Source organism: Lissotriton helveticus, chromosome 12 (assembly GCF_964261635.1).
Source record: "Lissotriton helveticus chromosome 12, aLisHel1.1, whole genome shotgun sequence".
In the NCBI taxonomy this organism is placed as follows: domain Eukaryota; kingdom Metazoa; phylum Chordata; class Amphibia; order Caudata; family Salamandridae; genus Lissotriton; species Lissotriton helveticus.
Window position 1 is genome coordinate 723524441 of NC_136073.1, and position 16077 is coordinate 723540517.

Sequence of the window (16077 nt, forward strand, 5' to 3'; positions counted from 1 at the left end):
AGAGGGGTGCAGTGGTTCTCCACCGTCGATCTCACGTCGGCGTACCACCAGATAGAACTCCACCCGTCCAGCAGGAAACTGACGTCCTTCATTACCCCCTATGGGTGCTACAGATTTCGCAGGATGCCTTTCGGACTAGCGTCCGCTGCGGCCGTTTTCCAAAAACGTATGCACCGCCTGTTCAGAGACGTAAAAGGCATACAATACTTCCAAGATGACATCTTGGTAATGGGGATGGATCGCAAGGACCATGACGCCAAACTAGACCAAGTACTGGGAGTATTGCAAGAAAGAGGTCTCACGGCTGAACGGGAGAAGTGTCGCTTTGGTATGTCCTCAGTCACCTACCTGGGACACGAAATAAGTGGGCATGGGATCACGCCAAAAAGGGACAATGTGAGAGCCATCTGCGATGCCAGAGCCCCCACCAGCAAAGAAGAGGTACGATCATTCCTGGGGATGGCAGAGTATTACAGTAAGTTCATCCAAAACTTCGAGACGAAGACACATGGCATGCGTCATCTGATCAGAGACAAGACTCCCTTTCTCTGGGACAGTGCGGCTCAGAAGGAGTTCGAGGAGCTGAAAAGGGACATCAGTCAGGCTGTGCCGTTGCAGGGTTATGACCCATTGGGTGCCTGCATCCTAACAACGGATGCCAGTGAAAAAGGACTGGGAGCAGTCCTAGCTCAACAAAGAGAAGATAACACTGTCGAGACACTCAGCTTTGCGTCCAGAGCGTTGTCAGCCACTGAGCAGAAGTTCAGTGTAATTGAGAAAGAGATGATGGCAGTAGTGTGGGCCATGGGAAAGTTCCGGCAATTTTTGTGGGGCACACGATTTCGCCTGCAAACCGACCACAAGCCACTAGTCAAGGTGCTAACCTCCAGTGGGCACGCGACGGCCACCCCGCGCATCGCGAAGATGACGCTCAAGCTGTTGGAGTACACCTATGATGTAGAGTTCATCCCGGGCACGCGCAACAAGGTGGCAGACTACCTTAGCAGGGCGTCGGATATGGAGGAAGCGCCGACTCCCGCAGAAGAGAACGAGGAAATGGTGGCAGCAATGGAAGACGTAGAAAGAGCGATAAGCCTACAGGAATGGACCCTGGCCTATGAAAATGATGTGACATTGGATGAAGTAAAGAAGTACTTAGTCGAGGGCTGGCCTGACAAAAGAAAGCTGAAAGAAGAACTCAGAAAAATGTTTGAGCTGAGAGAGGAGTTGTCCATGAGTGATTCAGGTACTTTTCTGTACCGAGGAGACAAAGTGATACCTCCACAAGGCCTAATCCCGACACTATTGAACCAATTGCACGAAGGACATCTTGGGATAGTTAAGACCAAGTCGCGTGTAAAACAGATGTATTGGTGGCCAGGAATGGACAGTGCAATCGAGAGACATGTCAGGGATTGCAACCAGTGCCAAGAGTCAGATAAAGTACTCAAGCCATTGAGACCTGCTCTAGGCCGCTTCGAACAACCCAGTGATCCATGGGAAGACGTGGCGGTTGACATCTTAGGGCCCGTTCTGGATGGGCAAGGCATAGCCAAGTATCTGTGTGTGGTGGTGGACAAATATTCCAAATGGCCTGAGGTGCATGTGCATGAAATAATGGACGCAGAAGTCGTAATCAAATTTCTCACCACCGTCTTCTTAAGAGAAGGTATTCCAAGGACGATATTGACTGATAAAGGGCCACAGTTCACATCTGAAAAATGGCTAAGATACATGGAAAGAAATGGAATAAAGTCGAAGCACACTGCGGTGTATCATCCTGCCTGCAATGGACAAGTGGAAAGATTCAATTGCGTGCTTATGGGTTCCATTCAAGCTGCCATAATGCAAGGAAAAGACTGGGAACTGGAGGTCCAAAGAATGTTGTGGGCGTACCGGATAACCCCCGCCACGACGGAGTACAGTCCCTTCCAAATTCTCAGAGGTAGACACCCGTTCACGAAGGACAATGTGATCTGGCGAGAGAAGACGATTACCAGCAAATGGTCCCCTGCTGTAGTCCAACACAATTTACAGAGAGCACAGAAGGTGTACACAGACCACTACAATCAAAGGAAGAAGGTGCAAAGTGTTTCTTTGGAAAAGGAGAGTGGGTGAGAGTAAAACACGCAGTCCTGAAGAAGAAAGGGGAAAGTAAGTACAGTTCTCCCTTACAAGTAGAAGAAGTGTATGGCAGAGCAGCACTCCTGAGTGATGGCAGGGTGTGGTCACAAGACCGCATGGCCAAGGTCAACAGGATAATGAAGTGGCCGGAAGAGAACAGCAATGAAGCACCAGTCCAGGTACAAGGAGCAACGATGGGGGAAGAAGAGCTCGAAGGATCTAGCGAAGGAATGGAAATAGAGAACAGGGACATGGAGGATTCCCGCGAAACCAGTGGTAGAGAAACATCAGCGAGGGCAGGAGCAACGCCTGGGAGAGCAGGACAAGAACAAGGGGCAGGAAAAGCAGAGAGCCCCGACCCAGAGCTGTTGAGAAGAGCTTCCACTCCGGTAAGACGCACGCGCGCAGGGAGATTAGTGGTCGGGCCCTTGCATCTACGAGACTTTGAGTAAAGGGACATTGAACTTTGATCTGTTGCCTTCCCTGTGGAAAAAGGGGAGATATGTGGTGTAGCGCTCTAGACGCTGCACGCGAGAGGCGTGTGACGTAACACGCCTGGCACGCTGAGAGGCGCTGCGCATGCGCGAAGGGAGTTAGCGCGCATAGGACTTGCCGGCATTGCGCTAGCAAGAGCAGACGCCCGGCGCTCTTCCCTAACAGAGGGTAATATTTCAATAAAGTGCAACTGCTATAGCACTTCAGGCTCCTGTCTTTCTGTACATGCCTGCTACTTCCACACGTCGGCTCAACATCCTGTGATTCTGGACAAATCACTTAATCTCCCCATGCCTACCAGAAATGAATGTGACCTTGAGTAACGTAACTGGTGCTTATGCATAGCGCTCCAAGTCCATAGGGTCAAGTTCGCGCTATTTAAATCTGCAAAAAAACACATGCTTGAAGCATGAAAGCAAGCATGAGGCCTCCTCCAACGCTTACGCAATCCAAAGTAAACATTTAATTGCACCATTTGTCTGCCGCTTCCTAACCCGGTGAGGCCCAGACGCGCTTGTGGCTATTCTAATTGCTGATTGGTTAATAACATTGTGGGTAGCTACACACAACATTACACGAATAGATCGATTTAAGAAAAAATGCACTGGAGACTGAGACAGTGAACTATAATCATTTGACCGATGATGCGTCGATTAAACATCTGTATCCGGGGGACCTGGAACCACAACGGCTGCAGGACGCGGCCCTCCCACCCCTCCATCTTGGTGAGGGAGCCGCGGATTAATCACCGCTCACCGAGAGGAGCCTTGGGGGCAAACAGCCGCGCTGGGCACGGTGCCACCCTCACCAGGAGCGGCTGCTCGGCCTCGGCCCCGCCCCGTCTCCCCCCAGGCCTTAGTTTTCTTGTTTATTTTTCCTCCTGGGTTCACAGCTTGGCTCTTGCCATACGTTGCATCATTCTGCCGAGGCACCTGCGGAGCCGCCCCTTCAAGCCTCCGTCTCCCCGGCCAACGAGGCAGTCCCCGGAGCCGCCGCTTTACGATAAACACCGCATTAAAAAAAACATTACACACGCCTCTTAGACAGTCTGAAGTCCACGTTGGACTGCTTCTTTAGAACGGTCCTGTTGCTTGAGGGGACTGTACTGTTATTACGACCAAAGTTCAGGGAACTATTTTTTAATGCAGCGCACAAAAGTACAATTTAACGTTTCTAGCGCTTCCGTATTGTGAATGGAGGGATACCGAGCCATATAGAAATAAAGAGCCTTGCCGGTCCGCTCCAATCTGTAGTGTGGCCTCTTTCGCATGTTCCTTTTGCACTTCCCCACTCAGGATTACATATATATTGCTAAAGATCTAAAGAATTGTAAATATTATAATTTACTCTCTGTCGCGTGGACTATTAGAAATTATTAAAATTAGTTTTTTAATTTAATACACGACTGCAATTGCTAACACAACTCAATAAATCCTTCAAACGTGTACCCAAAAAATAACCCAGGCCTCCTTCTGTCACAGTAAACGATAGTGTGGGGTATAAACAGAAAACACTCGTGCACTGTGCGCATTTCATGAAGTTTTCTCATGTGCACAACAACCTTCCGATGCATCATACTTCTCATAGTAGGTCATTCTTAGATTAGGAGGGCGGTGAAGCCAACAAAACAGAATACCCAATGAGCAGACTAACCTGCTGTCCGCAGCAAGCTTGGATGACCCGAGGGGTCTGAAGCCAAGTCACCAAGATCGGAGTTCAATACATGTTCCCCCTGCGGACACCAAGGGTCATGTCCTAACATGTACACTGAAGGGTCATGCCTTGGCTACGGCAACACCATCCACTCCCAACTCCCTTCATTAGCAATCAAAAGACCTGAGTCAAGAGACCAGGGCAATCTTCTGCCAGAGACTGAGACAGAACATCTAGCGTGGGCCTCAGATGCCTCCACCAGCTCACAGTTGTAGTGAACATCCACTTCAAGGCTCCTGTCCGAACCACAAATCAGCTCGGTAGAAGAGCTCAACTTCCCTCTGCTCCAGCATGCCTCTGAAGGTACCATCCACACGAGCGTCAGTGAGGCCAGCGCCCCACCACAAAGAAACCCAAGACTGGTGGAGGGACACTGAGCATCTTTGTCCAGAGTCACTTAACTCTTTACCAGCCTAGTTTTAGGACGTCCTGCCTTCTGAAGGAAGACTCTTCAATTTCAACATTCCTGTCCCTCTGAGAAAAGCAAGGTGCAGCTGTCCGCCGGTGCCACATTCTGCTTCTTGGTTCCCTCCCTATGCCCCATTACTACACCTGACCGCCATGTTTGATCCAACACGCTCTGTGGCAACCATCCATGTTAACTTGAAGTACAGTTTACACATTTTCACATGCTACATACAAGCATCTATCTTACATACATACACTTAACACTGGCACAAACAAAATATAATAGATGGGGACTCTTCCTGCAGCGACACGAAAAACTGATTTTTATCAAATTGTTTTTAATAATACATTTAAAAATAGCAACTTGCACGCATAGGAAAGAGAAAATTGCAAGTTTTTTGTCTCCATTCTTAGTTTTCTGATGCAACACTTTTGCATGTTGTGTCCTCTTTCAATAACAAACAAAAGAAAAAGCTTAGTAGGTAGTAACTTTGCGGAGAATGCACGCAGGCTACTTGAATTATGCAGCAAGGGTGAACAAAATTATGCGGCAGAGTGGATTATATACATTATACAGGAAGAAAAAAATATGCAGCATTATGTGGCACATTATATGACTGTATTACTTCCTATTCTGATATTTTTACTCGTGTTAACACAGGATGGGCAATGGTTTCACCTCATTAGTACCAGTTTAATATTGAAACACATCAACAAGTAACTGAAAGGTGACCGGTCAGCCCTGTGTAGGGTCGTCCAATTCACAGCAACACGTTGCAACATTTTCACTACCTTTTGATCCGCTTGAGTTGGAAGTATTTTTTTATTAAAATCTGCACATTAAACAGTAGAGGATGGCGCAAAAGTGGCAAATTTATAATTATGCAAAAAAATGCCACAGCTGCAGATTCACATAATGGCAGAGGCCCGAATATACGTTAACGAGGTTACAGCAGTAGAGGATGCTGTAACATGAGACATAATCGTTGTGAAATCAGTATGAATTTAGTAGTCTGGAGTAGAACATCAATATCTCTCACGTACCACTAGGTGGTGCCATGACTCCACCTCCATATCAGCTCCCCATGCAGACGTTTATGCAGCCATATAAGGTGCTTCCCAGCATGTTGACACAGCCCTTACATTTTCTGTCTCGGTTTCCAACAGTGCATCTGCTTGTAGCAGTACTGTTTACTATAAAGGTATTGGAGCCTGCCCATTGCTTACCATTAGATGGCATCATTGTCACTCTTTGTTGCCTTTTTTTTGGCCAGCGTGTGGCCGAAGTCCCTTCTTTTTGATTTGTGTGGAGCATGGGCCAAGGACAGATTGATAATTAGTGTCTATCCACTGCTTGCGCCGATTACTTTTTAAAAATATAAAATACTATTTCACTGCTGCACTTTTTAGATCTCACCTCTAGACAGTGCACATGCGTTGTCACTTGGTGACGAGCTATTGTGTCTAAAATAAAAATTTAAAAACCCTCTAAAAGGTGCTTTCAGCCCACCCATTACTTACCATTCCTTGGTTTCACTGTCACTCTTATTTGCTGACATCTAATTTGGCAGCTCGTGCCAGGTGTCACTTCCTTTTCTTTGTTTGAAGAATGGACCAAGCACTGATTGATTCATCTTAATCAGTGTCCGTCTGCTGCACTTGCTGCAATTGAGGTACTATTTCTAGCGGAGTCACAGTGAGAGCAGCGGATGGACACTAATTAAGATAAATAAATCTGGCAGGTACTATTTCTTTCCTTTGCCACCACCAGGCTCCATCTCCCTTATCGCCAACCCATATGATATATGTTGCTCCTTCACACACTAGCCCTCCCGGTCTTAAAACACATTAATTTGTAAACAGGAACCCTACACCAGGAGACCGCATTCTACCACCATTTTCACTATTTACCAAAATGTTAAGATCCACAGAAAGTCAAGAATTCTCCACGTGCAAAAAAAATCTAGTTCTTGCAAACCAGAAAAGAAAACGCCATTACAAAGTGCTTTGTATTTTAAAAGCAAGTAATCGTTAGGTCAGGGCTTTAAGTGGGATGAAAAAACTGGGGGGGGGGGGGGGGGGGTTGTCTCTCAAAGGGGCGTGGCCAGTGTAATTAAGGGTGTGCCTTTAAAACACTTACACTTAAAATATGTGCTCAGCATTGTGTCCCGCCCGACTTGTATTTTGCTGTTTCTGTCATTGCATCCAGATATGTGATACAAGTAACATCATACCTACAACAAGTAAGGACTATTGGCTTTATCAATGGTTATTAGTTGCATAAGATAAATAAGCTGCAACTATGGCTTGTTACATATAATATTGAAAAAGCTTCCAATTAAAGCCCTCGTGACCCTACCACAATGTTGCTGCTCTTGCGTTTTAGATAGAGAAGAGAAATCCAGAAAGAAAATGACTCTTTAACCGCTACCGCGCTAGCGGGTTTTCCCGCTGTGGCTGAAATTTAAAAATCGCGCGGTGTGTGACAAAGCCAGCTCGTCATCCGCATAGCGCAGGTAACGCCCATGACGAGCTGGCTTTGTCATCCGCATCGAAGGGGTTAAAGGATTTCCCTTCCCCCACAAAGCTCACCTGTCATGACGTCAAGCCGTAACTTCTCCACTAGTGAGAAGTGTGGGCAGCAGACATCGATGTGAGAAGTGAGCAGTGTGAGCAGCGCACACTAGTGAGAAGTGAGCAGCGTGAGCAGCGCACACTAGTGAGAAGTGAGCAGCGTGAGCAGCGCACACTAGTGAGAAGTGAGCAGCGTGAGCAGTGCACACTAGTGAGAAGTGAGCAGTGTGAGCAACGCACACTAGTGAGCAGTGTGAGCAGCGCACACTAGTGAGAAGTGAGCAGTGTGAGCAGCGCACACTAATGAGAAGTGAGCAGTGTGAGCAGGACACACTAGTGAGAAGTGAGCAGTGTGAGCAGCACACACTAGTGAGAAGTGAGCAGCGCACACTAGTGAGAAGTGTGCAGCATGAGCAGCACACACTAGTGAGATGTGAGCAGCGCACACTAGTGAGAAGTGAGCAGTGTGAGGAGCGCACACTAGTGAGAAGTGAGCAGCATGAACAGCCGACACTAGTGAGAAGTGAGCAGCACACACTACTGAGAATTGAGCAGCGTGAGCACGTGCACATCGATGTGCCTGCTGTCTCGAAACGGGTCTCTATCGGGCTGTTTTGCGCCCTGACACTTTTTTTCCGGACTGCAGTGACAGCAAACTGCTGTCACTGCAGTCCAGAAAAAAACAGACCCCCAGGGCTAAAAAAAAAAAAACCCGATAGAGACCCGTTTCGAGCCCCCCTTAAAAACTGCCGGTGCTCAGACCCCTTGAGACCCGGCCCACTTAAAGCCCTGCGTTAGGTCTACCTCAGGAGTCACACATATACATATATATTAACAAGCATTGGCAATGCCAATAGGGTCCGCCTATGCAAGATTTACTGGCTTTGTCAATGTGCTGTCCAACATGGCTTCAAGTAAAACGGTGAGAGAATGTGGCACTACTGTCAAGGCTGCCGACCCTGCTACTGGGGAACCAGTTCGAGACTCTGCATCTGCTCAACATTCTGTGATTCTAGGCAAAGAATGAAAGGAGCTGCGTTTTGACACTGCAGCTTTGAAATAAATCACAAGCAGGTGCACACATGTGCCAAATAACAGCAGCGGGCAGTCACTGGATGTTAGTTCCCCCCCATGCCATGTAATGGTATTTTACTTGAGTATGGTGCGACACGTAAAGCGGTCACATGTGCAATGGTGCTGCCATGAGTCCTGTGAAGGTGGACTGTCTGTTTGCAAGTTGAATAATTTGTAACCTTGGTTACTAGCATTCCATTTTCGGGGGTGCGGATGTTTATGAAAGCGATATAGTCCAGATATGGGTGAACCAACTGCTAGCATGATGTGTTGAACTAAAAGCACCATTAATGTTGGATGCAAAGATAGTGTTGTATATGGTTTTAAATGGTGGGTACGTGCAACGTCACTTCCGCTGTGCAGGAGGCCTTCAGCTAAGCAAGCCAACAAAATGTTTGTAAGTAAATATGTAGGGTGCACAGGAGGTGTACAACCCCCTTGGCGCTAATAGGGCTTCAGCCCTCTCCCCATGTCGCGTGTCTCAGCCCAGGCTGCTGCAGCTTGAGCTGCTGTGGGCTCGTCTGGGCAGTGTCTGGCGTCTCATCTCCGGCACGCCCGAGTTTTTCACATGTCTTTAAAGACCATTTGCATATTTACATACATTTGTAAACTGGTTACCGAGGCTTTGTTTTTTTTTTCTGGTTCCAGGACCTCCTGGGTCTCCACTCTGCCTATTCCTTACATTTGTATTTTACATTTACTGCTGTAATGTGAGAACGCATTTCATGAAAAGGAATATAAAGTAAGGTTGCCAAAAGGAAAATGCCAGCCATGTGTTGGTTAAAGAGCCTGCACAGACCTAGTCTTGACACTACAGTGGGTTATAAATACAAGCTTTACAATGCAATGGCCTCGGCATTATTAAATGTAGAGCTATTGGCATTGCCCATGACTTTTTTTTTTAATTACAAATAAATGGCATTGTCATTTACATTGCCAATAGTTTAATCGTTAAATAAATGGCATTGTCATATACAATGCCAATAGCTTAATAGCTCGCAAATGCATGACCTATTGCATTTATGCCCACACAGAGCCACACACACAAAGCCACCCACACACACACAGAGCCACCCACAGTCATTCACATAGAGCCACCTACACAGAGCCACTCTCACACAGACAGAGCCACCCACACATAGAGCCACCTACAAAAAAAGCTATCCACACAGAGCTACACACACACAGAGCGCTACACACAGAGCGTTACACGCTGCACACACACAGAGCACCACACACTTAGAGCGCCACACACACACACACACACACACACACACACACACACAGAGCGCCACACACACAGAGCGCCACACACAGACAGAGCGCCACACACAGACAGAGCGCCACACACAGACAGAGCGCCACACACAGACAGAGCGCCACACACACAAACTAAACTCACATAACAGCGGGCGCTACACAACTGTGCGGTTGGTTAAAGTATGGTCGGGGTGAGGATGGTGAAGATGGTGGCTGGGCTGAGGGTAGAGCTCAGCGACCAGGATTTTTAGAAGGCTGCAAGTGTTACAGGATCCTCTTCATGCAAACTAAGTAGAGATGTTTCCTGTACAACAGCTGTGAAGGTTCAGAAGACCCCTACCGTTCACTGGTTTGCAATGGGAGGTTTAAAACGTCCAGATTTGAAGAAACAAGAGATTTTAAGGACAGAGCGAGATGGAGCAACGTGGATGGGTAAAGAGAGAGAGCAAGGGGGGAGGAAGATGAAGACCGAGGTGAGTAGGTAAGATGAGAGAGAAAGAGAGAAGGAGGGAGAGAGAGATCGGGCGACTTGGGTGAAGGAGTAAGACAAGAGATAAAGAGAGAGGGGGGAGATAAAGACAACAGGGTGGATAAAATAAAAGATAAATAGAGAGGGAGTGAGATATTGTGTGAGAAAAATAGGTGGGTTAAATAAGAGATAGAGAGAGGGCGAGAGTGGGATGGAAAGACAAGGGGATGGGTAAGGTAAGAGACAAAGACAAGAGTGATGAGGAGAGAGATTTGAAGTGAGAGCGAGAGACACTTAGAAAGAGAGCACGAGAAAGTTAATGAGGATCAGGAAAATGGGCTGTACTGAGAGATAGAGACACGGATCAACTACAATTAAATGTCCGCACAGAGCATGGGAGGTAGAGTGGGGAGCTGGAACGAGGTTTGACATGTGAGAATCAAAGGCGCAGAGCCACTGCACATTTCTCACAAATACGGCACAGAGGCAGGATTTGAATCTACGGCAGAGTTTTTATTTCTCTTTTAGGTTTTTAACTGGCATGTATAGCCAACGACTGCTGTGTTGCTGATAAAAACAGAAATAATCAGTGTTAAGTAGGCCTTACCACCTTTGTTTTCATAAGGAATTTGTTTGGTGCATTGGAATTTTTCTGATTCAGTTCTCTGGTTGGTGTTCCCGTCCGTAGAAGCACTAACATATTCCATGCACACAGAATACGATTAACAGCACATGCAAACACACACCAACAAGATACACACCACTCCTAGCACAAATGCAAGCGCAGTCAGGCATCACACGCCATACACAGACGGGCACAAACACACAGAGGCGCACTCACATAACCCAAAAATACACACCGACTGAAGGCAATAATACACGTGCTCACATACAGAATGCAATAAATGCATACATACAAAGAGACGCACATGTGCAGAATGCCTTCTAAAGGTGAGACAGGCATACACACGAAGGGGGTGAAGTGAAAGTGGCAAAAAACGACCTAGAAAGCAAGCCCATTGTATTCCTTCGAAGCCATTATCTTTTCGCAGGCATTGCAAGAGCGACCCTGGGAAGCACGTCACAATGTGAGGGAAGCGGGGGGGGGAGCAGAAGAAATGGGGTCGGGCAGTGAGCGGAGGGGAGGTATGGATAGCTGAGTAATGAAGATCGTACGTTGCTGGGACTTATAACGAAACTAAGAAGTTCCTACTAGAATAGAAAGCACATTTGATGTAATATTGATTACGGAGACCAGGGCCCAACTCCATATCCCACTCATTGGTTATGCAGAATTCAGATAGCCAGCCGAAGAAAGCCTGAACATACCTGCCGTACTGGGGGTTGTCTGCCGGGCCGCGGGATAAGGGGCAGACCTGTCCTGACTGCGATTGAATGCCGGGGTCCCGCTCCGAGCCGGACTTGAAGACGGGCCTGCGGTAGACTGGCTCTGAGCCCTGGGCACCTCTGTGGTGGTGCGTTGGGACCTGGGGACGCGTTGTAGCCCTGGTGAGAGGCCCAGGAACGCAGGGGGTCCCGACTGCTGCCTGGAGACATGGAGCGTTGAATAAAAACCGAGGCGAGCGGGGCTGGGAGCCACCTGTGCTGCGGGGTACCCTCTTGCTCCCCAACAAAGCTCCTGTTCCGGCCCCCACCTCACCTGGATTGGTACATTGCGGAATAGAGCCCGGCAGCACAGGCGAGGATGAAGGGAGTCCTGCAGCTCGTCTTCGGGACAAGACAAAAAAAATGGCGGCCGCAAGCTTCCGTCTTTTTCGGAATGGGGCGTGGTTTTCTGTTCTGAGTGACAGACAACATCACTGTCTATAGAACAGCAAAACTTACGCCCCCAAATCCGAAAAAGACGGAGCCTATTCGGAGGGACGTCTCTCTCCTCTAATGGCTGGCCTCCGTTTAGGAAGCCAGCCAATGGGAGAGAGCCAAAAACAGAGGCGGGACAAATAGTCCACACTAAGAAACATAAAATCTCGGACTTCCGGTTCTGCCTTCGGCAGACCGGATATTACCTCGACCTAAAAAAAGTATGTATTCATTTGTAATGTGACTTCTCTATCTTTGTTCCCTTTAATTACCAGTCATGGATCATTCAGGCAGCCCTAGAACACAATTAAAAGTGCTTTCTATTCAAATTTGCTGTTCGAAGTATGCACAGATAAGTGCTGAAAATACAGCTTTAGGTGACTGCTTAATTTTGTACCGTCTGGGACATCAAAATAATGAGCTGGCAACCCTAATCATAAGACTGGAAGTTTGTTGCATGATCAGCACATTATTTATTCCCTCCCCCTTCGATCCCGGTTTAGTGCCATAATAGTATGGATTCAAGTGGCCCGGGTCCTGCCGGTGTTCCTAAAAGCAGGCGCAGAGATATGTCCCTTTTCGGGCTCTCCATGTTCATCCTCACACTCCGAATGGAGAAAAGAATCTTAACTCTGCACCAGTTCACTGTTTAGATGTAAGTTTTATTTTTTTGTACTTGTATTGCTAAGCTCGAATTGCTTGACATGAGAGCACCAACAAGGACATCTTCATTTATTTTTTGGTAGGCACGGATGATTAAGTGATTTGCCTGGAAACACAATCTTGAGCCAACGCTGAGACCCAAACCTGCTTCCTCAGCTCCAAAGTTGGCAGCTCTAGCCATTATGCCACAGCCTCTAGCGCAAGAACCAAAGCATTTTCCATATTGTATACAACAAACCCATAGTTATTCCTCATTTATCTTATGCAACTAATAACCATTGTCAAAGCCAATAATCCTGTCTTGTGTAAGTGTAATGTTACTTATGTGGAGGCAATAACAGAAGCAGCGAAATACCAGTCGGGCAGCACATTATGCGGAGCACAGATTTTTAGCATACATGTTTTAAGCCACACCCTTAAATATTTCAGATATGCCCCTTTGAGAGAACCCCTTTCCCCCCAGTTTTTCCATCCCACTTAAAGCCTTGCATAATAGCAATAGTTTAACTTATATCTGAAACTCTATGCTATTGTCAATAACATGTTGAGTTACTTCAAGTGTCTGGGAATGCACCCTGCATTCAGACAGCTCACTCCGCTTTCTCGCCCTTCACGTTCACGCTCACAGCGATCACAATGCACTCTCACTGGTAACCAGGCGCTCACACCATTCACCTGCTCACCTGGCACTCACAATGGACGGTTGGGGGCAAGAGATAGGAGGGTGGGGGACACGAGGGAGGAGGGTGGGGACAAGAGAGAGGAGGATGGGGGACAGGAGGGAGGGAGGAGGATGTGGACAGGAGGGAGGGAGGAGGGTGGGGGACAGGAGGGAGGGAGGAGGGTGGGGGACAGGAGGGAGGGAGGAGGGTGGGGGACAGGAGGGAGGGAGGAGGGTGGGGGACAGGAGGGAGGGAGGAGGATGGGTGACACGAGGGAGGGAGGAGGATGGGTGACACGAGGGAGGGGAGGAGGTTGGGTGACACGAGGGAGGGAGGACGATGGGTGACACGAGGGAGGGAGGAGGATGGGTGACACGAGGGAGGGAGGAGGATGGGTGACACGAGGGAGGGAGGAGGATGGGTGACACGAGGGAGGGAGGAGGATGGGTGACACGAGGGAGGAAGATGGGGGACATGAAGGAAGGAGGGTGGGGACACAAGGAAGGAGGGTGCGGGAGAAGAGGAAGGAGGGAGGGTGCGGTACAAGAGGAAAGAGGGAGGGTGCGGGACAAGAGGAAAGAGGGAAGGTGCGGGACAAGAAGAAGGAGGGAGGGTGGGGGACAAGAGGAAGGAGGGTGGGGACAAGAGAGAGGAGGGTGGGGACAAGAGAGAGGAAGGTGGGGGACGGGAGGGAGGGAGGAGGGTGGGGGACGGGAGGGAGGGAGGAGGGTGGGGGACGGGAGGGAGGGAGGAGGGTGGGGGACAGGAGGGAGGGAGGAGGATGGGTGACACGAGGGAGGGAGGAGGATGGGTGACACGAGGGAGGGGAGGAGGTTGGGTGACACGAGGGAGGGGAGGAGGTTGGGTGACACGAGGGAGGGAGGAGGATGGGTGACACGAGGGAGGGAGGAGGATGGGGGACACGAGGGAGGGAGGAGGATGGGGGACACGAGGGAGGGAGGAAGATGGGGGACATGAAGGAAGGAGGGTGGGGACATAAGGAAGGAGGGTGCGGGAGAAGAGGAAGGAGGGAGTGTGCGGTACAAGAGGAAAGAGGGAAGGTGCGGGACAAGAGGAAGGAGGGAGGGTGCGGGACAAGAGGAAAGAGGGAAGGTGCGGGACAAGAAGAAGGAGGGAGGGTGCGGGACAAGAGGAAGGAGGGTGGGGGACAAGAGAGAGGAGGGTGGGGGACAAGAGAGAGGAAGGTGGGGGACGGGAGGGAGGAGGGTGGGGGACAGGAGGTAGGGAGGAGAATGGGGACACGAGGGAGGGAGGCGGGTGGGGACATGAAGGAAGTGGGTGGGGGACACAGTGGGGGACACGAGGGAGGAGGGTGGGGGACACGAGGGAGGAGAGTGGGGGGACATGAGGAAAAGGGTGGGAGACACGAGGGAAAAGGGTGGGGGACACGAGGGAAAGGGTGGGGGGACACGAGGGAGGAGGGTGGGGGACATGAGGGAGGATGGTGGGGGACACGAGGGAGGAGAGTGGGGGGACACGAGGGAAAAGGGTGGGGGGACACGAGGGAAAAGGGTGGGGGACACGAGGGAAAAGGGTGGGGGACACGAGGGAAAAGGGTGGGGGACACGAGGGAAAAGGGTGGGGGACACGAGGGAAAAGGGTGGGGGACACGAGGGAAAAGGGTGGGGGGACACGAGGGAAAAGGGTGGGGGACACGAGGGAGGAGGGAGGGGTACACAAGGGAGGAGGGTGGGGTACACAAGGGAGGAGGGAGGGGTAAGCAAGGGAAGAGAGTGGGGGAGACGAGGGAGGTCACATGAGGTGGCTGAAGCGCGGGGTGGGTAAAACAACTAAAGCAGAAAGGAGGGCGAGGTGGGTTAAAAGCTGAGGGGTTTATTCAATACAGTCTGGCCAGCATGGGGTGGTGGGTTAACATGCTGTGGAGGAGAAAACTGGCTGCAGATGCACTCTTATGGAGTGCTCGCTAAGTGTCCCTGTGCAATGTAAGCGGTGCTCATGTAAAGCACTCAAATCCCTCAGGTCGAGTTTGCGCTACATAAAGATGCCTAAAGAACAAAGAAACAAAAGGCAATGTGGTGCAGTAAGACATTGGAGTACAAACATATGCACTCGTACGGAGTGCAGGGAAAAAAGTAAAAAACAAAAATAAAATTGTACCTCGGAAGTCCGCGGCCAGTGGAAGGACACTGGGCGCCAATCACTGGCCACCAGCCAGAAACTGTACTTGGTCCAAGCTCCATGGAACAGCAGAGGAAAGAGGAAGTGAAAGCTGATGATGTGACCCTGATGCTGCTGACCAGTGAGAAGCAAGAAAATGAGAGTGACCATGAAGCCTATGAATGGCAAGTAAGCCCCTTAATATATATTTTTTTAATTATAAGAGATTTCGCAAGTGCAGCACAAGAGCTGTGCAGGAGACACCTAAAAAGGGAGGTTTTGGTTTTGGCATTGCCTTAAATGGCAAAGTCGGGTTAGCAGTTTAAAACTGCTCATCCAGTCTGCAGAGGCAGATGACTAGCCATGTTTTACCATGACCCACTCAGCTGCAATCCCTGGGGAACACACTCACTTACTTGCCCTGGGTATCCCCTGGCACCATATATTAGAGACATACAAGTAAGTTAAGATACACCAAATGGGGACAAGTCACTTAAACATATACCATTTTAAGGGTCAGAGCACATGCACCGAGTCCCGTTTAGCAGGGCTCAGGGAATTTCAGGTCCTTCAGAGCCATTACACCAGTACCCAGTAGTCAAAATTGGGGCAGAAAGTGGAGGTAAACATGCAAAAAGCCTGTTTCCATACAACGACCATTCCATAAGTACTACT